General features: G+C 39.1%; 1 protein-coding gene across 2 annotated transcripts in view; it reads right to left on the bottom strand.

Annotated features, from left to right (window-relative positions):
• Positions 1 to 22469, bottom strand: part of ACSL4 (acyl-CoA synthetase long chain family member 4) — a 104773-nt gene that overhangs the window by 53282 nt on the left and 29022 nt on the right. For both annotated transcript variants that reach the window (XM_056125672.1, XM_056125671.1), the window contains one exon: positions 11973 to 12025. The gene's annotated coding sequence lies outside the window, so the exon portion shown is untranslated. Of the gene's footprint in view, positions 1 to 11972; positions 12026 to 22469 lie in introns of those variants that run through there.

The following is a 22469-nucleotide window of genomic DNA, read 5'->3' as shown; positions in this document are numbered from 1 at the left end:
GCCTCAGTCAGAACAAACATGATCAAATGGCTATAGCAGATGCTTTTATTGCTCTCTTTGTAAAGTGTCCTTTCACTTTTGTAATCTATGTCAAAAGGGAAATTGAATTATTTACATTCTAATGTATGTAGAATGTAGGCACACTACAGGAGAAAATCTGCTATGCTAGATGGTAAAGGAACTAAACCCTAGCTTCTTAAACCATGGGTCATGGTGGAACTAAATGTAGAGAACGTAGAAAAAAATCAGCAACAGTAAATGATTTTTTTTGCTTTTTGGGTCACACCTGGCAATACACAGGGGTTATTCCTGGCTCTGCACTCAAGAATTACCCCTGGCAGTGCTCAGGGGACCATATGGGATGCTGGGAATCGAACTCAGGTCGGCCGCATGCAAGGCAAACACCTTACCCACTGTGCTATCGTTCCAGCCCCAGTAAATGAATTTTGAGCAAAGAGAAACACCCAAATGGTTCTGAATCAACCACCCTAACGAACTGGAGGTATTTTTGGCAGCACTTGCCTGTGATGCATCTCTCAGGTGAAAAGGGAGTATGAGTGGAAAAGTTTAAGAAAGTCAGGATAAACCACTAGAAGAGCTAGGTTTTACCATCAGTGTCAACCACTTAGTATAAATTTCAACAAGTTATATGGTGCCACATTTCAAAGCTCCATCTGTATCTGAGGCATAACATGTAAAACCAGGGTACTGTTATGTTTACCTATGTCTTAAAAATGTGGAGAGAATCCTCCTTACCCAAATTGAACTCATAGGTAATAATAATGTCTCTGGAATATACTTTCAGTGCTTTCCTATCAATCCTATAACCTTTGTGGCTACCTGGTTTACAAAGTTACTAAGTGATTTATTTGGTTATACTTTTGTTAATTCCAATTCTCGAATAATCTGTACCTGTTTCCACACAGGTAAGTTTGAGCAATAAAATTGTAACTGTGGGGGGCAGTACAAGAGTAGAGTAGGTAGTGCAAGAGTACAGCAAGTGTACAGTGTTTGCCTTGCACACTCTCGACCTGGATTCAATCCCCAGCATCCTATATAGTCCCCTGAACTGTGATAAGAGTGATCCCTAAGCACAGAGCCCGGAGTAAGCCCTGAGCACAGCTAGGTGTGGCCCAAGAACCAAAAAGGAAAGAAAGAAAAAAAATACAACTGTACCCATCTCTAGAAATTCCAGTGCTTGAACAAAAAGTTACTTTCACTTAAAGTTACTTTCACTCTCTTTTTTTGTCACCATCCTACCAGTACAGTACACTTTATGCAAAAAATATCTAATGCAACTAGTTTTCATCATCCACACAGCTACCATCTTGGTTTGAAACCTCTCACCTAGACAAATGCAGGAGCTAACTGTTCTCCCTGCTTCCACCCACGTAAGTCCCAAACCCAGAAGCCTGAGTGTTCCAGTTAAAATAATAGATCATCCCTCTGCTCAAAAATTTTCGAAGGTTCTAATTTTGTGAACAGAACAACAGGCTTGCTCTTCAAGCCTATGATCTTCCTTGAACATGTATCTTGCTTGCCTGTCTGTGTTTCTTTGTTTTTTTACATTCTGGAAATATCTGTGTTCTCTCTTGAAACTTTATTTAGAAAGATGTGTGAGAAGAACAAGAGTAGACATGTGCGTTCAATAAGAATTATCTGTGGGGGCTGGAGTAACAAGCAGTACAGTGAGTAGAGCATTTCCCTTGCACACAGTTGACCCAGGTTTGATTCCTTGCATCCCATAAGGTTCCCCCAAGCACCACCAGGAGTGACTCCTGAGTGCAGAACCAGGTGCGGCCCAACCATTCCAATCCCTTCCCCGCAAAAAAAAAAAAAAAAAACTCTATCTTGCTTCATTAAAAAAATGGTTTAAATTCTCACATTACTCAGAAGAAAAAATAATCCCTACAGTGACTTATCTGACTGTGAGATTCTCAGGTTTCTGACTTTATTTCCCATTAAACTTTCCCCTCATGACACAGATCAACACGTGTTCTTGCTGCTTCTGGAATACACAAAGCATGATCCTGTTCCAGAATCTTTATATGTTGTTCCATACCTAGGATGATATTCCAAGACAACCTACAGAGTTTACTTTCTCACCGTCGGTCTTGCCCTTACACAGTATCACCTTGGTGAGGCCTTCTTCACCTGGACCACTCTATAAAATTATACTCCAATACTTCCAATCCTTTTTATCACTGTTTTTCCTTAGTACATAACACTTTATTTGTGATGATATTGTCTCTATCTCCACTAGTACATAAACTCCATCCAAGTTCACTGTTTGCTGCTGAATTCTTAGCAACTGCAACACTTCTCCATAGGCTAGCAGTTCAATCAACTTACTCTGGCTGAAATAAGAACATAAGCAAAACTGCTCCTAAACTTTAAGTGCAATAGCCTGAGGGAAACCACCTGAGTTCTCTTTTAAAAACCCCTTATGAATGCCAACATTCTAGGAAATAGTATCCTCCTAAAATCCCTGCTAATTAAAATTAAGCATTGTTTTAGTTGCTTAAGAGAAACACGAAACTGGAAATATGTCCTGCTGCACAGAGGGAAAATGTGGTGTCATAAAAGCACGCAGGATATATCATGTGTGTTCCTGCCCTGATATCTTTCACAAGGGTATGCTGTGATTCCAAGTATGAAGAGTGATACTGTGGACCCTCTTGGTTCATTTTCTTGAAATCTTCCTTGAGTAAGATGTATGTCAGCTAGAAAGAATGGGGCATTATCCTCACAAGATAGTTAAATGTTTTTTTTTTCTTTGAAACTGACATTACATATGAGGATGGGATGAATAACCATTCACAATGCACTTACTATGGACAAGGCGCTGCACTGTCCTTTAAACTCTTTGTCTCATTTAATCCTTCAGGCAATGTTTTTGGATGTGCGACCCTCACTTTACTGATGCTATCACAATCTAAGAGGGATTAAAAATTTGTCCAACTAACGCAGCTAAATAGGGACTTGGAATCAGGTCTATCTGATGTTTCAGTCAATGCTTTCCTCCACACTATCTGTAGGCCTAGTCATACAGGTTTCCCCTGCCTCTGAACATTGAAGTTATACCACATCATATTTATGAAAGATTTACATGAACACCTACTTTTGCTAACCAAGAGAAAGGCAAAGAGGAATCTGGCTTTTACAACCAAAGGTGAAATGCAAAATTAATATTCAGCATGTGTTTTGCATTCTTGAAGCTGTAAGTACTTAGGAACAGTAAGAGTGGCCTTATCACACTCCTTCCCCAAGCATAACTTTATACAGGCTGCTCTTGTCATTTCTGCTGCTATTATATGTGAGTGCTATTTCAGGATTTGTGTTATTTGGTAACTGGAAGACTATTTTTGGTGCCTAGAAACACTCAAAAAGCTTTCATCTAAATTAATGGGAGTTTTTTTGTGTGTAATTTAGGTCACTTCTGCTTAGGAAAGATCTCCAAGGAACTCTGTGCTTTCAGATACCAGCGGAGGTTAACTGTATGAGTACAATCTAAAAAGCACAAGTATGTAAGAAACTGTCTAATTGGAAAGTCTGCATTAAACTTGGACACTATTCTGTTCGACAGCCTAAGGAATTTTTGACAGAAAAAAAAAATCTTCCTTTAGGTATCTGGAAGTTCCAGATGTTTTTGTGAAAACTTAGCTGCAAATGGACTTATGATTGTAAGATCAAGTTCAATAATAAGTATTTCATTCCAGTTACTTCAAATGCTGAGTTAGATTGAATGAAAAAAAGCATTAGTAATACATTAAGCTCTAATATACAAAGTAAACAGACATACTTAGTAAAATCTTAATTTAAAAGATATGAGGGCTCAGGGATCAGGAAAGCAAGCCTTAAGTGTGCAAGGCTCCAAGTTTGATCTCTGGCACCAGAAGATCCCATTCCAACACTACTGGATGTATCCCTGTAGGATCCAGAGCACTTCTCGGTGTAGCAATGGTGGCCCTCAGCACTACTGGGCCCCAATCAGCATCAGCATTGCATTCCAGTGCCCAAGCATTAAAACGACTCGCCCAGAGTATCGGTAGGAGTGGTCCTGGGCTTCCTGAATACTATTTGCAAGGCCCAAAAACAAATTAAAGAAGTAAATATCTCCCCAATAAACATGATGTAACATCAATTTAAGAACAAAATAAGAAAATTAATAAACTGAAGTGCATCAAGCCATTATTTTTTTTAAATGTTAGACAATGCACTGAATGAAGCAAGGATCCATGTATCTGCCAAGCTGAAACTCACAGGAAAGACAGACTAACACCATCCGCCTTCAGCTTAAGATCTTATAAAAATGCAAAAATATATCAATTTGAAAAACCAATGATAAACTGTGTTACATTAAGAAATCCCATTTGCAGGTATCACACATAATTTAGGTATAATTTAATTACATACCAAATAGACAACTTGCCTTCTAAAAGGATTAGTTACATGCACTAAACATTAAATTTTAAAATTATGAAAGTTTTTAAGAGATTAAACAGATAATAATATATGTTGTATTTTAAAAGATCATATTTCTACACAGATGTTGCAACACCAAGACTTTCACAAAGGGGTGGAGTCCTCTTTTACAATCCAATTTTCATTCACACAGTCTTAAGAAGTTACAAATATACTTGAAAGCTTAAATACTATGTTAAAAGAGAAATGCTGCATTTTGTTAGTAAAATCACACTTTACAGGAGCTATAATACTATATAATTAGTTCTCTAGTTTATGTTAATATCAAGAAAATAAAAGCATCTATAGGAATTAGTTGGCAGCATATTTTGCTCACAGTCTGAGATAGAATAATCATATAAAATACATACCCATCTGACTATTGTCTCAAATTGGTAGACCAATCTAATCAATAATATAGTGTGCACAATCAAACATTAAATCCAATATACAGCAATTATAAAAATACATTTCCAAACTTTTTAAAAAGGCAAACCAAAACCAAAAACCCAAGATATACTACATAGATCCCCTATAACACGCAGCACTTTCACCTCAGTATTTTTAACCAGAAGCTTCTCACAACTATGACTGATCTTTGGGTGCGTCTCAAACAAAATTAACTGAACCTGTTTACTTCATCACCTGGAGAAGTGTTAACTCCTGACGGCTCCATCCTGCCAGTCTCTTCCCAGCTTTTCCCAGGAAAGCAAACACCTCTGCTGCCATGTTGCACTCTCAAGCACAAGAACAAGTTCCCTCCCACAATGCCTTAAGAACATCCCCAAGCATGCATCAGATAATGTTTTTTTTCTGGGTCATAGGGTAGGGTAATTGGGATCCTATCTGTGTGTATTCAAATGAGACTTAGGAGGCAATGCTGTTGCCTACACACTTTGCATATATTGTGAATATAATTATCTGTATGCTCCTCATTTCAGATGTTCCAATAAACTCAATTTTGAAGTATTCAGTTTTCTAAAGTCTAGGGTTTCTTGTATATAATTGAAGCTGAAGATTACAATGAAAGAATTTTGAGATGATGTCCGGTTACAAGTGGTCCCTACTGACAAAACTTGATGTCCCAGAACAACTTTATTAAATATTATGAAAAGAGGAAGAAAACATTTCTGGGAGTTAAATGTTTTGAAAGAAAATTTAAGGGTTCATGGCTGAAGAAGGAAAGCAAAGAGACAATTTCAATATTATACAACTGCTACTCAGAACTGCTATAGGTTCCTGTAGACAAAACCTTACTTTAGATAAAACATTACTGCTAAATTAAATGGTTCGTCATGCCATAGTGTAAACTCAGATGTGTAAAATATTTTTTGGATACTTGGGACAATTATTTTACCAAATGTAAATTATTTTAATAGAATTGGATTAAGAAACTAAACTTGAAAGTTAACTTACTGTTATACTGTATTTGTTCAAGTCAGAAACAGACTGTCTGAGGTACACATTTATCTCCTGTCATCTTATCTATTTATATATGATGCAAAACAACTAAAGACTGACAAAATCATGTGTGCAGATGCAAAAGAAAATTGTATCCAACCTTAGAACTTTCCCAGGAACAGCATGTTACAGGACAAATTTTGCAACCATACCTTTTTTGCTACATGACCTACCCTCTTCATTTTCTAGAGGAACCAGTTTAATAGGTAAGTTCTTTTTTTTTTCTTTTTGGGTCACACCCGGAGGTGCACAGGGGTTACTCCTGGCTCACGCACTCAGGAATTACTCCTGGTGATGCTCAGGGGACTATATGGGATGCTGGAAATTGAACCCGGGTCCGCCGCATGCAAGACAAACCCCCTACCCGCCGTGCTATCGCTCCAGCCCCTAATAGGTAAGTTCTTTGCTAATGCTGTTTGAAAGTACTTCATATTATAAAATATTATGCAACAATGTAGCCTTTCAACACACTGTCACTGTCACTGTCCTCCCGTTGTTCATCCATTTGCTCGAGTGGGCCCAGTAATGTCTCCATCGAGACTTCTTGTCACTGTGTTTGGCATATTGAATACTCTCGGTAGCTTGCCAGGCTCTCCGAGAGTGGCGGAGGAATCAAACCCGCTCGGCCAGGCTGGCTGCGTGCAAGGCAAATGCCCTACCACTGTGCTATCACTCCAGTCCCAGTCTTTCAACAATGTTTACAAAATAGTCAAACAGTCACTAAAAAAGAGTCAGTCACCCACTATAACATAAAATGGTATCATGGTTTTAAAATATGGTTATTGGGCTGGAGAGAGTACAGGAAGTAGAGCACTTGCCATGCACGCGCCTGACTCAGGTTCAATACCAGACATCCTATATGGTCTCCTGAGCACTGCCCTGCCAGGAATAATTACTGAGTGCAGAGCCAGTAGTATCCATTGGGCATTGCTGGGTGTGGCCCCAAAACAAACATAAAAATAAAAATATAAAATAAAATATGTTTATTGGTCAGGCCCTTACACTCTCCCTTTCCTCTCCTCTCTTCCCTCTCTCCTTTTTATATATCCTAAATAAAACTTACTCGAAAAATGGTAATTGGGCTAGAGAGATAATAGAGGGGTTAAGGAACTTGCTTTGCATGCAACAAACACCACCAGGAGTAACTTCCAAGAATACAGATTGTAAGCACCACCAGGTATGGCTGAGTTCCCCAAAATGGGTATAATATATCAGGAAGACAGCTCAAAGGGCCAGATCACATGCACTGCATGTGCAACTTCCAACCTCTGCTCTTCAATATTAAATATACCTTAAAATGGCATAAAAGAACTCAGACTGTTGACAACTAAAATCCTATAGACATTCGGCCAACTCTCAAGTATTAGAATTAGTAGAGAAAACGGTGCAGCTATTCTAAAGTCCAAAGGAAACATAGAATATATGTTTATTCTTAACAGAGAATTACCGATGTGTCTGATAATTTCAGAAACTAAAAGATGTTTTAATTAAACACTTGAATCCAAATACAAAAAGTCATGAAAAAGTACTCCTAAAGTTAATGTCTCTATGGTAGGGATGGGGAATACTTTTCATTCTGTTCTCTCTCTTCACTTGTTTATCTGGCCTATGAATGCTTCACTAAGGCAAATGAGTCAAGGAAGAGAAAGGATTATTTCTATTTGGAAGAATATTTTAAGGTAGCATGGTAGCACGGTACTCCCGTTGTTCATCGATTTGCTTGAGCGGGCCCAGTAATGTCTCCATCTTGAGACTTGTTACTGTGTTTGGCATACTGAATACATCACGGGTAGCTTGCCACGCAGGCAAGTCAAAGCTATGCTGACTAAAGGAAAGTCTAACATATCACAAACACTACAAAGTAAATAGAACTAGCCAGACAGATATTCCTACTAATGTTCTGACAACACCTGCTCTTCACCTTGGTGGTTTTTCTCTTTCATGTGTAGATAAACTGCAAGTGTAACTCTCACTCACTCTTCTGTGTGTGTTCACACACGTGCATGCACGTGTACACACATGCACATGCATACATGCAAGAAATACAGGGAACAGACTTTCTTTGGATAAATTAATTATATAAGATTAACTTGTACCTTCACAAAGGCACCATAGTGTATTTCCAAAAAAATTGCTATCTTATCTTCTTGTTCAAATCATGGATGGGCTAGCATGTGACATAACTGGCTGGACTCTAAAGACAGTTAATTCTGGTCTGCTGTTGGTAATCTTTGGTCATATTAAAAATTGCATGAAAAAATACAGGCTACTCAATAGATTTTAACACTTAACTCTAAATGATTATCAAGTCTCTTTGATATATTTATGCTTGAAATTCAAAACTACTAACTGGCACATAAGAACAACTAGCTTTGTGGCCAGGGAGATAATGCAAAGGTCTGGAGTCCTTGCTTTGCAAAGAGGGTTCTATGCTTGTCATTGCATGAAGAGCTGGGTGTAGCCCCTGAGCATGGAGAAGGAGTAGGAGGAAGAAAGGAGGGAGGTGTGAGAAGGAAGGGGGAGGAGGAGGAGTGGGAAGAGGAGGAGAAATAAGAGAAGGAGAGGGAGAAGAAGGAGAAGGAGGAGGAGGAGGGGGAGGAAGTGAAGGGGAAGGAGGAGGAGGAGGAGGAGGAGGAGGAGGAGGAGGAGGAGGAGAAATGAAGGTGAACAACTACTAGATCTTCTGTTTCCAGTTCATAACCTATTATAATGAAAGCAACTCAGAAGACCAGAAATACTAGAGAGGCAGCTTATGTACACAGGATTTTGGTCCCGGTTCTGCAGCTTGCTGAGATATAATGAAATGCATTAAACAACCTCTTGTCTGGTCTGTTTCTTCATCTATAAAATGAGAAAATTGGATTCAGATTTTAAGATACTACAGACCAGGCTGACGAGCAGTGTAGTATATGTGCACAATGGAATACTACTCAGGTTTAACGCAGAATCATGAGGTTTGCTGCTATATTGATGGAACTGGAGAGTACCTTGCTGAGTGAAGTTACCCAAAAGTAAAAGTACAGATAAAAATGTGAAATATATGTGGGATATAAAGAGACAGTATAAGGAAATAACAAATGCCTTAAGGCAAAATAACCTAAAAATTAGTCTGAAGAACTGAGTCTTAGGTAGAGGGTGGGTAGGATGGGGAGAGGAAACAGAGATCATGAACGTAGGAGGAAATGGGCACTCTGCTGAAGGGTGTGGTATTGGAAAGATTGTGCACATAAAACCCTACCATTATAAATCACTCATAAAAACCTACCATTGTAAATCACGGTGCTGAAAAGAAAGAAAAATTTAAAAAAAATTAAAAGACCAAAGGCAGGCAAAAAATTGAAAAAAACAAATAAGGTTGGTAAGAAGAATAACACAGCACATGTTTAACTCCTCCAAATTCAAAGGATATATCTTATAAAAAGAAATAATCTTTTTTATTATATCTTATAATAGTCCTTATTTTCCTTAGTTCATGATAAACCAGATAAAAATTTCCCTGGTTAGGAGACATAGAACAGAAGGTAGGATGCCATGTCTTGTATGCAGCCAACCCAGGTTTGATTCCCAGCACTTTATATGGTCTACACCAGGAGTGATCCCTGAGCGCAGAGCCAGGATTAAGCACTGAGCACCACTGGATGTAGCCCCCAATCAAAAAAACAAAATAACAAAACCTTCACAAGTCAGAATTAGGCTAAAAGTCAATGTCGTCAATGTCAGGGAACCTGAACTATATAAGTTTCAAGCTCAAATATGATTCTAAGCACCCTTTTTCAAAATTTTGATCACGATCATCCTGTTGTTCATCGATTGCCTCAAGCAGGCACCAGTAACGTCTCCTTCATCCTAGCCCTGAGATTTTAAAAAGTGCCATATTCAAAACTTTTCATTCTTACTTTGGACAACCTGGCAGGCTACCGAATGTAACCTGCCCACACGGCAGAGTCTGGCAAACTCCCCGTGGGTATCCAATATGCCAAATACCAGTAACAATGATGGGTCTCAAAAATTTGGTATTATTGTCTATAATAGGCATTCCAATGAAGGATAGTGCTAAAACTACTAATTTTTGAAGACCAGAAATATACTTAAGGGCGAAAGAGATAGTACAGGGACTAAAGAGCTAGCTCAGTTCCATCCCTGGATGGTATATGACCCTATGTAATGCCAAGGGTCACTCCTGAGCACAGACCCAGAAGTAGCCCCTAAGCACCAACAGAGGAGACTGAAAAAATATGAAAAAATAGGAATAGATAAGCTTTAACTCATTGGACAGCATATACACTACTATTAAACTCCATTGCCAATAAAGAACTATTCACTGGATACTTAGTATTAAGGTCCTTTTTACAGGACCACTTTCAGAACTGATCTCAGAGTGATACTGGCAGCTGAAATTATTTCAGGTAGCTGCTGCCAGGCTGGAGCCTTACCAGGACTGGGGAAGACCAATTCCCCACTCTGTCAATGGCCCTACATTCTACCCACATCCAGCTCCTTATACAGCCAGAGAAATGGTCCAACTTCACAACTGATCTAAGTAAGTCATTGGCAGCTTATTGTTCCAGCACCAAAGCTCCTGAAGTGTGCGAATAGCTATAACACCTCCAAACTTCACAAAGCTTACAGACCAGTAGCATCAAAGAAAATTAAATGGGTAAATTGCATAGAAGCCTGCTAAGTTCAATGAGTGAAAATAATAATATAGAAGGCTCAACTAGCACCTAAAGGCTCTATAAGTCCTCAGACAATTACTTTTGTAATACCAGTATGAGATATATGTTCTAACAAGCAGTATCAAGTAAATTATTTTGTGCCTGCTAAGAAGAGAGCAGGCTTGGGTAGGGGATGGTAGAGAACTGGGGACACTGGTGGAGGAAAGAACAATTTGGTGGTGGGACTGGTGTTGGAACATTGAATACCTGAAACAACAAATGCATTGTAAACAACTTTGTAAACTAAGAGGTTTAAAGTTTCATACAAAAAGGCCCATTTTAAGGATTAAAAAACTGAGGCAACAGTAAACAAAACAGCTTGCCAAAGAAACATAGCCTATAAGCTTCAGAATTCAGTAACGGAACTTAGTTCTATGACTCCATTCTTTATGGTCTTCAAAGAAAAAATATTGTATTGGGCTTTTAAATTATTTCCCTTTTATAAACAAGTGACAGGTTATTTAAATTTTAGAAGTAACACCAAGTAAAAAAGTTTTTCTGTTTTACTTTTACAAACACTGGTATTCACTTGTTATTTATTTATTTTCAATGGGATTACAGGGATATGCACTATTACAAAATTGTTCCTGACTGGGTTTCAGTCATATATTGTTCCAACACCTGTCCCTTCACCAGTATACATTTCTCACCACCACCAATGGTTCCAGTTTCCCTCCCACATACCCCCTGCCTGTTTTCTCTCTCTCTCTCTCTCTCTCTCTCTCTCTCTCTCTCTCTCTCTCTCCCATATCCCTCCCTCCCTTCCTCCCTCTCCTTTTGGGCCTTATGGTTTGCAATACAGATACTTAATGGTTATCAGGTATATCCCTTTACCTACTTTCAACACTCAGTTTCTGTCCAAAATGATAGTTTCCAACTATTATTGTCATGTTACTCTGACTTTGGATACTAATCATATATATATATATATACACACACATATTTTATACCCCACAAATGAATGCAGTCATTCTATACCTGTCCCTCTCCTTCTGACTTATGTCACTCAGCATGATACTCTTAGTGTCCATCCATTCATAAGGAAATTTCATGACTACATTCTTCCTAAAGGCTGCAAAGAATACTGGTTTTTAAATACAAACATAAAAAAATATTGGCAAGGTTTTCTCACCATTAAATAAAAATGCTTGTTACGGTGCAATGTGCGGAAACCTGAGGACAGTGGTGGACAGAAATTAACATTGATGAAGAGACTGGTGCTGGAACATTGTATGCCAGAAACTCAACTATGTAAATTTAATTAAAACAACTTAACTTTGCACAGCACAATGCACAAATATTTTTTTTAATTTGTAAAGGATAAATACTTACAGATTTCTCCCTTTTCTCTTAAGAAGAACAAGTATGTCTTCTATGATTTCAATCTGCAGCGAGAAATAATATTTATGAATAAAGAAACATTAAAAAGCCCTTTAAAAAACTTAAGTGCTACTTCATAATTATTACATGTACACCTTAGTTCTTAGACTAAACCCTCCACCCCCAACAATCCCAGTGAAAGCTGTAATGGAAATATTCATATTACAAATCACTGTATTAAGTAGCTGGTATTCATTCAGCCAGTTAATTTTCTCATTTGGCACCATTAGAAGAACGGACTTATTCACTCCCAGATACCTCATTAACAGAGTATGACTTTTTATTTAGTAGAACTACATTTTTTTTGGTTTGAGGGCCACACCCAACAGTGTGCAGGGTTTACTCCTGGCTCGGTGCTCAGGGATCAGCCCTGGCAGTGCTCAGGAGGCCACATGGGGTGCTGGGGACTGAACCCAGCCAGGTCAGCTAAGTACAAAGCAAGCACCTTACCTGCTATACTGTATCACCAGAATGACTTATTTATTCATTTATTTTGGTTGCGGGGCAACCCCCAGTGAAGCTCAGGGTTTACTCCTGGCAGTGCTTTGAGGACCACAGGGGATGCCAGGGATCAAACACAAGTCAGTTGCATGCAAGGCAAGCATCTTACTTTCTTTACTACACTCCAGGCCCTAGAACTACTTTTAAATATCAAGTTAATATCCACAATCTACTGTAAGGAAGAGGTGCCAGTGCCAGTGTCAGTGTGAGTATGAAAACAATTGGACAAAACTACTTATAAGCAGCAGGCTTGATATTTAACATTCTCTTATATAGGTCTCAAAAGTCCATGCTTTCCCCAAAAAATATCACTTCAAAAACCCAATTACAGGTACGGGGGGTAGGAGGTGGGAGGAATGCTGGGACCATTGGTGGTGGGCACTGGTGGAGGGATAGGTACTAGATCATTGTATGACTGAAACACAAGCATTAAAGTTTATAAGTCTGTAACTGTACCTCACGGTGATTCACTAATAAAAAAAATTAAAATTTAAAAAACAATTACAAAAATTGACTGTCTACAAAATCATTATCAAAATCAAATCAGCAAAAGGAGGAGATACAGTATAAAACTATTCACTATTTGGAGCCAAAGTGATAGTACAGTGGGTAGGGCATTTGCCTTGCACATGGCTGACCCAGATTTGATCCCCAGCATCTCATATGGTCCATCAAGCATTGCCAGGAGTAACTTCTGAATGTAGAGACAGGAGTAATCCCTATGCATTGCTGAGTGTGGCCCTCCAAAACCAAAAATAAAGTAAAACTTTGCTAGTGGGCTGGAGAGCTAGTACAAGCGGGGAGGCACTTGCCTTGTATGCGGTTGATTACTTTCAATCCTTGGCACCACATGGTCCCAAGCACCACTAGGAGTGAACTGAGCACAGAGGCAGGAATAGCCCCTGAGCAGCACCAGGTGTGACACCAGAACAAAGAATAATTATAACCACAACCACTACTACAACAAACTATCTACCAGTTTACCTAGATTGGTAAAAGAAGATGATCATTAGCACTCAGTCCTTGACAAAACAGAGTGAAATTAGAATTAAATTGACAATGGAGACCCAATTTCAACCTTCTACTTCATTTCCAGTGTTAGGGCCCTCAAATCACTTGGGGCAGGGTGAGGCAACTCTAAAGCTATGGGGGCCAGGGAGAGGATGATGTTGGGGACTGAACTTAGGACTTCACTCCTGTGACTCACATACTCTATCAGTGAGCCACATTCCCCCCAGTTCTCAGTGGTTCTTGAATCAAATGGTAAATTTTCTCAGTGCCTATAACCAAAATAAAATGGATTCTGTTTTATTTTTAAAGGAAAGTAACAGCTGTCCAGTAGAAAAAAGAGAATCAAATCATATTTCCTAACCTCACCTAGTTAAAGTTTTTTCTACAAAAAAAAAAAAAACAAAGACTGCATTTGCCTCTCTACTTATCCTCCTCCCTAAAATAATAGCACCCTCCCTCTTTGAGTCATTCCATTAAAATCAATTGAAGAAAGAGGCTCAAGAGATAGAACAGTACTTTCTTTGTACACAGCCAACCTGGTTTTGATCTCCACCATCACGTGGTTCCAAGCACCACCAGGAGTGAACTGAGCACAGAGTCAGGAGTAGTCTCTGAGCAGCAATGGGTGTGGCCCCCAAACAAAGAACAATTACAACCACAACATCAAACTATCAAGATATCCTTCCTGAGTCCTGCCGAGAGGGATCCTTGAGTGCAGAGCCTGGAGTAAAAAAAAAACTCTGAGCATGGCCAGGTGTGGTGATTAAGGAGGTAGAGGAAGAGAAGGAGAAGGAGGAGGAGACGGAAGAGGAAGAAGAGGAGGAGCTACAAATGTGCATAGTGTTTCAATTAAAATGGGGAAATTTTATTTTAAAAATGAATAAAGTTAATTTAAGAAATAATTTAATATAAAAAAGGAGTCAGGTAAGATGGCTTGAAGGACTTAGGTGCATACTCTGCTTGTAGAAGGCCTGGGTTTGATCCTCATCACCTAATGGTCCCCCAAGCACCACCTGAAGTGACCCTGTACACTGAGCTGAGTGTAGTTCCAGAGCACAGTTAGGTATGACTCAAATTCACCACAAAAAAAGAGCTAAGGTGTTTGATCATTGTACAATTGAAACCCAAGCACAAAAAAAATTGTAAATCTACAACTGTACCTAATAGTGTTTCACTAACAAAAATTTTTTAAAAAATGTAAATGATGGAGAATGGGCACTGGTGGAGGGATGGGTACTGGATCATTGTAATACTTAAACCCAAGCACAAAAATTTTTAAGTCTACAACTGTACCTCATGGTGTTTCACTAATAAAAATTCAAAAAAAGAGCTAAGCAGACTACCACATAATGAACTAAGCACTTCTATTTACAGATCAGGAGAGACAGAATTTGGCTAAATAATAGTGCAAATTCTAGGCATACTTTTCACTTCCACAGACATGCAAGTTGTAACATAAGGAAGTTGGAGGTCCTTAGCTAACCAAGTTTTAAGAGACTGAAGCATGTATGTTTAGTTTCTACCAAACAATCATCTGGTGGCATGGAAAAATATAACATCTACCATTTATTATTTTACAACTGGGGTATAAAGGAGAAAGCCTGACTCACAAATACCAGAGAGCAAAAATGTGTCCATGTAGATAGCAGGGCATGATTAAGAAGAAAACACAATACAAATACAAGAGGGTATTGTTCAAGTTCAGACAACCATCATGTTCTGAGGCAGACTTAAAAACAAACCATTTATGTGTTTCTCTTTTGCCCTTATAGCAACAAATAAATTGCCTTTTAGCTTGATCACTTGATCACTTAACATTCCATTACTCATCGATTTGCTCGAGCAGGTGCCAGTAATGTCTTCATTTGTCCCTGTCGTGTGCTAGTATAGCCCAATGATATTTGCTCATTCTAGGAACACAAACAGCCTCAAATCGATCGTTCAGGGTCTTGATGAAGTCCGGCCATCTTATAGGTGGGCGGCCACGTGATCTTTTGATGTCCTGTGGAATCTAGTCAGTAACAGCTCTAGTCCAGCAGTTGTTTGCAAATTTCATTATGTGTCCAGCCCATCTGATTTTCAATGCCTTGGCAAATGACAGTGTCCCTGATTCTTGACTGTCAAGGGAGGTAGGAACTCCGGATTCTTTCTCTCATTTGAGTGAAGTGTGATGCTCCAAGCACAGCTCTTTAGATTCCTCTTAGGGATACCCAAATAGCGTTCCCATCCTGTTTGCGTAGGGCCCAGGTCTCTGAGACATATGTTAATGCAGGAAGAACAGTGGAATCAAAGAGATGTGCCCAGAGCCGGAGATTCTTCCTCCTCTTAGCTATTTCTTCCATGCTCTTGAAGGTGTTCCAAGCCGCTCTTTTCCTCCTGTGCAACTCAGGTGTCAGGTCATTTGTCATGTTGACTTCTCGACCTAGGTACACTTAACTTGCATTCGGAGCTGTCTATCCCGTTGAGATCGAATGCAACATAAGGAACGAGACCATTTCTCATAAACATTGTCTTTGTGAGATTCAGCTATAGTCCGACCTTTCCATACTCACGGTCGCAGTCGACCAGCATTTGTGCTGCTTGGCTTATGTTTGGTGTTATTAGAACAATGTCATCAGCAAATTGGAGGTGGTATATATGCCGACCATCTATCTTCACTCCCATTCCTTCCCATTCCAGCCGCTGCATGATGTTTTCGAGGGTGGCACTGAAGAGTTTCGGTGAAATGGTATCACCATGCCGAACCCCTCTCTTGGCATCAATGATCACCTCCCCGCAGAATGGTGAGATTCTGGTAGTGAATCCGCAACACGGCTCATGGAGGATCCTGATGTATTGAGTTTGACCGTCCTGTTTGGCTAGGGCCTCGATGACTGCTTCAGTCTCAACAGAATCAAAGGCCTTCTTTAAATCAACGAACGTTAGACAGAGCAGCATCTTGAACTCCCGAGAAACCTCAATGAGCTTGCTTATTGTGTGGATATGGTCGATTGAGCTGAATCATTTTCGGAAAATAGCTTGCTCGCGTGGTTGTTCTTCATCTAGTGTTCTGCCAATTCTATTCAGGATGACTCGCGTGAACAGCTTGTAGACAACAGACAACAGGCAGATCGGGCAATAGTTGCCAATGTCGTGGATGTCTCCTTTCTTGTACAGTAATACAGTCCTGCTGGTTTTCCATGGGAACGGAAACTTGCATTCAGACAGGTAGCATGTGAAGAGCCGAGTCAGTGTAATGATGAGTACTGAGGGCAGGTTCTTCAGGTGTTTGGGTTTGACCTTGTCTGGGCCGGGTGCTGTTTGCTTCTTTATCCATGAAATGGCGTGTCAGATTTCGGAAGGGGAATGTTGGGAACAACATATCCATCCTGTGGAATTTGGTGTGTGGGAAGGTGGATGTGACTATCGAAGGATCCGAGTAGAAGTCATGGATAATCTTTTCCATTGCCCTTCTGGAAGATGTGATAGATCCATCAGGACGTTGGAGGGCAGTCATCCTGGCTGTGTATTTGGCGAAGGACAGGCAGGCATTGCAAATGCTTTTCCCAACTTCTGCCACATCTGCCAGCACTGCTGCTCTTCTCTCTTTAAGGTCTTCCTTTATCGCTTCTCTGCACTGCTTTGCGAGCTCAGATGTTTGCTTGCAGTTGCCTAAGGTTTGTGCCAAGCCACGTCAGTGACTGAGCTCGAGAGTTTTCGAAGACAGGCCTCTTTTGTCTAAAAAGACGCCTTTTAGCTAGTATTTTGAAAACATTCTTCTAGAAGTAAAGTCGGTATTAACTTTGTGATAGCATCTTTTGAAATACTGTTTCAAGCATGATGAATCTCTGGTGTTATGTGTTTGAAAAGCTAATCTGAATAACTTTAAAAAGATATTGTCTCCAAAAATATTTTTTGTATCCAAAAAATATTGAAAATACTAACAAGGTTCTCTGCAATTTGTGATGACAGAAAAACATTAAAAAAATTCTAAGCAGTTAGTGGACAAATCTCAGAGTAAAATCTGGATAGTCTTACAGAACAGTCTCTTAAGCAATGGTCTTTTAATAGGTTTTGTTTATATATACATATATAAGCACATATATATGGTTTTATACATATATGTAACATATAATGGGAAATGCAATAGATGAAAATTGCCATATTAGAATATAACTCAAAGCTTAGAAAATGCTAAAATCAAGAAATGACACAGGTATACAACTACATAAATTCTATTGTAGATGCATATATCTGAAGGGATCTTCATTGAAAAATTAGCAAAAAATGACATCAATATTGTAAATATTTGTTGATAATTTATTCATTTTGATATAAGTGATATGAATTTTTATTCATAAATTGAGGTTTTAAGTAATAAAATGTATTACTAGTATCCTGTGTAGCTTCTGAGCCATTCTCTCACTTTGAGATTACAAAAATTAGGTCTAGAAAAATAATACAGCAGGTAAAGAGCTTGTCTTTCATGGAGCCAATCTGTTTTTGTACCCAGTCATGACATATGGTCTTGAACACCACTAAGAATGTTCTCTGAGCACATAGCAAGGAATAAGTCCTGAATACCTCTGGGTGTGGATCCAAAATAAATAACCCCCTCAAAAGGATTATAATAATTGGTGGTGGGCATGGAGCAGTGTATTGTTTCTAAAATAAAAAATTATTTTCAGTTACTAAGGTAAGAAACTTTAGTAGCTGGAGAGATAGTATAGAGGGTAGGGCACTTCCCTTACATGCAGCTGACCTTCATATGATCCCCGCAGCAACTCATGTGATCCTCCAAGCACCAATAGGAATAATTCCTGAGTGCAGAGCCAGAAATAACCCCTAAGCATCACCAGGTATGCCCTCCCACAAAAAAAGCCAAAAAAATCATCTGAAGCCTATACAGCATTACAAACCAACACTACAAAATATTATATAACTAAAATTCAACTATCAATGATTGTGTAATCCATGGTTCTTTAAATACAAAACTTTCAAAAAGCTAAAAAAAAACCACAATTTGTCTCATTTTTCCAAAAGGAGGGGTAGAGGCATGAAAAAATAATCTTAGGATCAGATAAGTAGTACAGGGATGAAGGCACTTGCCTTGTACGTGTGGCTGACCCAGTTCAATCCTCAGCAATGCACACAGTGCTCTGAGCACCTCTAGGATTGATCCCTGAGCACAGAGCTGGGAGAAAATCCTGAATACTTCCAGGTGTGGCCCAAACACACATACAAGAAAAGAAAAATAGAAAAGAGGCCAGAACAATAGTAAAGTGGGTAGGGTGCTGCCTTGCACATGGCCAACCCAGGTTAGATCCCAGACACCCCATATGGTCCCCCGAGCCCCTCCAAGAGTGATTCCTGAGTGCAGATCCAGAGGTAAGTCCTGAGCACTGCTGAGTGTAACCTCCCCAAAGAAAGAAAGAAAAGAAAAAAAGAAAAGAGAATTTTGATAATATTACAAAATACTTTCAGACAGTCTATACCAACTTAAAAGTCCATCAACAGCAATGAATGACTATACTCATTGCTCCTAAATGACTATATTACTTTAATAGAAAAATATCTACATTACCTGTACATTACCCAAAAGAAATAATTATTCAAAAAAACTATCTAAGGGCTCAAGAGATGGTCCCAATAGAAGCAAAAACAAAAACAAAAAAAACCTGTCATATTTATTTCTATGGCTTTATCCATGCCCTTCTTTCCATCAGAATTTTTCTCAAAAGTTATCTTTTATGGAACACCTACACAAAAGCTTAACATTCTTTGAAAATGTCAAGCTTTATTTTGAACATATATTCGTCTTCTCTAATAGTTTGGACTTGTAGACCTGTATTGTGTTCCTTTGTATTATTAATGAATCTATCATTATCATTTATCTACACAGTAAACTAAATCACGGTATCACGGTCCTCCCGTTGTTCATCGATTTGCTCGAGCGGGCCCAGTAACGTCTCCATTTTGAGACTTGTTACTGTGGTTGGCATATTGAATACGTCACAGGTAGCATGCCAGCCTTTGCCGTGTGGGCGAGATACTCTCGGTAGCTTGCCAGGCTCTCTGAGAGGGGCGGAGGAATCGAACTCGAGTCGGCCATGTTGGCTGCGTGCAAGGCAAATGACCTACCGCTGTGCTGTCACTGCAGCCCACAGTAAACTAAATCAGGGGAACAAATTTTTCTTGCTGTCTCAGTAACGCATTTTCCTTGGAAATAGATCAATTATTTGTTTTCAAATATTTGTTAGAATAAACTCCAAGCCTACTCGGATTGGGGCCGAGCATCCTCCACCCAGATCCTCCAAATTCCAGTAGGTGGGGGTCACACCCACCAACTGGCCCCCTGGCGCCGTGTAATCCCATCAGCGGCCAAGACTCAGAGACTATAAAAACCAGCTTCCGGAACCATCTTATTATGACATCTTATTATGTCATCTTATTATCTCATTCCTACTTTGGACAAACTGGCAGGCTATCGAATGTAGCCTGCCCACACGGCAGAGTCTGGCAAACTCCCCATGGCGTACCCAATATGCCAAATACCAGTAACAATGATGGGTCTCATTCTCCTAAAGAGCCTTGAATATAACCTCAGGGCTAGGATGAAGGAGACGTTACTGGGGTCTGCTCGAGGCAATCGACGAATAACAGGATGATTTGTGATTTGTGATTTGTTAGAATAAACAAAAGAAATTAACTCTTTCAGAGAATATGGCTAATTGAAGTAGTTTTCTCCTTTTACAGTTGATATTAGTTTTCACCCCTTTTGTGACAGGAAGGAAGGAAGGAAGGAAGGAAGGAAGGAAGGAAGGAAGGAAGGAAGGGAGGAAGGAAGGAGACAATTATATTTTAGAAAGGCAATTCATTTCATGAAAACAGAAAAATCCTCGAATTACTTATAACTAACTCGAAAATCACTATTTCCAGTGCTGAAGGAATATAAAATTACATAGCCTTGAAAAATAATAGACATTCCTTTGCATAGTTAAATTCAGTGTTCTGGAGGTAAATTATTCACTTCAGTTTTTCAGTTTTAATCCAGACTTGGTTACCCATTGTTTTTACTCAAATTCCAAGAGAGACTATAGTTTGAATACAAAGAAAAATAATACAACTCTGGCTAAGAATTATCTTACTACCCATTTTGTTATCATTTCTCCCTCTTATAATTCATATGGTAAATTACAACATATATTTAGTTTTACCATTAATATAAAAATGATATACGTACATACATATATACATATGTACAAACACAAACATGTAAACTTATGTATTTGTATTAAAGTAACAAGTATTTAACCTGCAGGTACCACCTAGAAAAGGAAGATAAATTACATGCATACAACTTCCTCTCCTCACAAAGTTGTGACTTGCAGAACCAAAATAGGCCTGATAATGAGTAGTGAGTACCAGAGAGATAGAATAGCAGATAAGCTGCTTGCCTTGCGTGTGTCCAACCCGTGTTGAATATCTGCCATCCCATATGATCCCCAGCACTGCCAGGAGTGACGCCTGAGCACAGAGCTAGTAGTGAGCACAGCTGGTTCTGATGCAAAACCACTCCCCCCATTAAAAAAACAAGTTAACTAGTCTCTAAAAAGAACTCTTTCCCTACTCTTCAAATCACCACAGGAACAGAAATGGGGTCTACTTCTATAACATTGGGGAAGCAATTCATCTGCTTCCATATACAGTAAAAATTGAGAATTTTCCTTTTCTGTGATTAATATTATAAATTTGGTTTTAATTTCTTTTTATGATTTTTCATTAGTTTATAATGCTATGTAATTTCAGGGATTTAGCTGAGATCTAAGCTGCAACCACTGAAACTTTGTAATGCACCTGTCAAGTTGACAGGTTGGGCAGGTGGGTGGGTAGAGTGGCACGAGGTACGGAAACACTGTGGGGAAGATGACAGTATTGGTGGGACTGGTGTTGAAATATTATATGCAAAAACACAATTATCTTTTTTAAAATGACATGAGAAACAAAGTTGAAAGGGTATTTTTAAATTAAAAAAAAAGAATTTCAGGGGTTTAGTATAACACCTCTGTATATGATCAATTATTACTACTCCCAATAAAGTTTCAGTGCCACCTAACCACCAAAAGACACTTGCTTAGTTCTTCTTATTGTTTTTTTTCTTTGATTTTTTTGGATCACACCTGGCTCTGTACTCAGGGATCACTCCTGGCAGGGCTCGGGGAACCATATGGGATGCTGGGAATCAAACTCAGGTCAGCCGTGTGCAAGGCATATCCCCTACCCACTGTACTATTGCTCTGGTCCCAGTACCCCCTACTTTTAAACTCCATAATCATATAGTTCTTGCCAAGTCTAGGAATTAATTTTATTTTTATCATTTCATTTGCTTCCATTATTTCTTCCTAGTATGTTTGCATTAGTCTTATTCTTTATCTTGAGACTAGATTAGATGAGATGAATGTGAGAATATTTAAAAATAACAAAATGGGGACTGAAGAGATAACACAGTAAGTAGGGTGCTAGCCTTGTACATGGCTGACCCAGGTTCGATCATCAATACCCCATGTGGTCCCCTGAGCATCACCAGCAGTAATACCTGAGTGCAGAACAAGGAGTAAGCCATGAGCACAGCTGGGTATGGCCCAAAAGCAAACAAAAAATAAATAGCAGAGGCATTAAGGTGCTTGTATTGCGCACATCTGATACAGGATCTGACCTGTTTGATCCCTGGCACCATATAAGGTCACCTGAGCATCACCAGGAATGACCTATGAGCAGAGACCCAAGAATAGCCACTGAGCACTGCCAGGTGTGCCCCTCTACCAAAATACTCCCAAGTACAAATCAGTATATCATATCTGTAAAGGTCAACCTGAGACACAGTTCGACTATTGTGAAATTATCATGGGGTGGGGGGGTAGGGTAGTAATAGATAAAAATTATTGTCTGATAATTCTT

The sequence above is a fragment of the Sorex fumeus genome, unplaced genomic scaffold, assembly GCF_029834395.1.
Source record: "Sorex fumeus unplaced genomic scaffold, SorFum_2.1 ptg000058l, whole genome shotgun sequence".
NCBI classification, from domain to species: domain Eukaryota; kingdom Metazoa; phylum Chordata; class Mammalia; order Eulipotyphla; family Soricidae; genus Sorex; species Sorex fumeus.
This window is presented reverse-complemented; position numbering and strand designations above follow the sequence as displayed.